The sequence below is a fragment of the Chinchilla lanigera genome, unplaced genomic scaffold, assembly GCF_000276665.1.
Source record: "Chinchilla lanigera isolate Chin_1 unplaced genomic scaffold, ChiLan1.0 scaffold00067, whole genome shotgun sequence".
NCBI lineage: Eukaryota > Metazoa > Chordata > Mammalia > Rodentia > Chinchillidae > Chinchilla > Chinchilla lanigera.
Genome location: NW_004955468.1, coordinates 10,164,391 through 10,166,727, shown reverse-complemented (window position 1 = coordinate 10,166,727; position 2,337 = coordinate 10,164,391).

Genomic DNA, 2,337 nt, shown 5'->3' with positions numbered 1-2,337 from the left:
CCACTACAAATGTATAAATTTTGAATAATATAATTAATAAAAATGACTTAATTGCCTAACTGATATATTTAGGCTTCAACTTCTTGTCAACAGAAAATATGTATTCTTTTGAAGTGAATAGAGAAAATTCATTTTGAAACTGATGACTTTCCATAAATGAGAAACAAGTGTTAAGAGACTAGAAGTATGGAAACTAATTTTCCTGACACAATGGAATGCAGCTAAATCTTGATTTAAAATGTAACTAGAAATTTCCTCCATCTTTAAAAATTCAGATACTAATTCTAAGTAATGAAACTGTCAGAAAATTATCACTAGAAAATGCATTGAATACAGAAAGGCAATCCACCATTGATACGGTTGATATCTTGTGTCAATTTGAGAAGTCTGAAAGCTTAACTAAGTAACTCAGCAGTTCTACATTCTGGGGTGTAGAGGACATGCCCTAATGCATCTATGATGTTGTTCATTGTGTCACCTTGAGAAGTTTAGAATTTTAACTAAGTAATTTAGCAGGGAGTGAGGGTCCTTACTTTGTAAACATACTGAACCTGTGCAGGAAAAGGGCATGGAGATGGTGTGGGTGTAGAGGATCACCACCCCCTTGGGTGAGTAGGCTGCATACAGTAAAAGGGAAATGAGAAAGGAATGATTGCTGGTTCTTCAGGGAGGAACTGCAGTCTTTGCCTTCAGCTTGGTAGTCATCTCCTGGCTTCTAGTGCAGACTGGCCTCAGCCTGTGCCTTTTTAGCCTTCTGGTGTAGACTCTTCAGGCTTCATTGTAGATTTCTCAGCATTGCATCGCAGACATACTGGCTTCTTGATATGGACTTAAACAGACACTGCTGTGAGTGCCGGTCCTTGGACTGGACCCTTCAGCCTCTGGTATGCAGACATCCTCTGCATGCTTCCTCTACCAACTCTGTGGCTGACCATATTAAGCCAAATTTGCAATTTCTTATGCATTTGTACGTCTCGTGTTATATCTGTTTCTGTAGTAAACCTTGACTAATACAACCATGTAAAGCCTTCTGATATGTAACTAAACCTATACTTAAAGGAAAAGTTTAACCTTTAAGGCACATATATGAAATTATTGGTGAAATTAGAACTATGGAAGGAAAGTAAACACAAAGAAACTAGAAGAAAATGATAAATAAAATAACATAATCATAGAAAAATCCAACAAACCAAACATACAAAATGGATAATGCCTTAAGATGATAGAGGAAAAAGTAGAAACAGTAGAAAGAGACCAAATGCTCATTTTCAGGCAAAAAAAAATTCATAATTAAAAATTCTATAGGTATTAATACATTAAAAGGAAAATAGAAGCATAGGGTTGACAATAAATTTGTGATTTGAATAATGTCTGAAAAAGTACATGAAAAGCACAACTTACCAAAGTTAGCATGCACACAAAATAATCTGAAAACACTATCAATACAATTAAATTTATTTTTAGAAAAATAGCAACAAAATTTAACACTTCTCTATGAAAAATACATTACCAACACATGAACCATCACAATTGAATTCTACTAATCTTTTGAAAAGAACTACGCTCACACACACAATCTGCCCCACACTCAAGATAATAAAACAGAAGAAACTTTTTCAAGTACTTTTATGAGATAAAAAATTTTTAATACTAGTAACTGACAAGGATATTACAAAAAATAAATTAATATAGATGTGTAATCCTGGACAAAAATTATTCACAGGCTGAATCCAAATACATATATTATAAACAAGAATGGTACATTCAAGAAACAAAATTTTTATTACCATGTGAAAGTAACAAAATGAGACCCACAACTAACAGAATAAAAATACATGAAACACTTCATTATTTCAAAAACTTAATAAATTATCAAATATGGATGGATTCTGCTATTGATAATATATGAAAATTAATTTCTAGTTCTTTGCTTTTTCCTAGTATACAAGCTATTTTACAATTTTGGAACTGTGACTTGATTAAAAATATTGGTTATTTGAAAAAATATAAGAGTGATACCTAGGCTAACAGTGCAAGTTTCAGGGCTTCTGAGGACTAATTCCAACTCTGAGATGACACGTGACAGTTTACAGGATGTTCTCATAAGACCTATAAGAACACAAGCACAAAACAGCTCTTAAGAAGATATGTCTGCACATTCACATCTCTAGCAGCATTACTCACAATAGACTATAGTGAAAGCAGCACAAGCGTCCTTAAATGGATGAGTGGATATACAAAGGTGCTGTAAGTGCAGGCAATGGGATATTATTTAGCTTCAAAAGCATAGAAATTCTGACATAAACTTCAACATGAATGAGGCTTGAGGACATACTA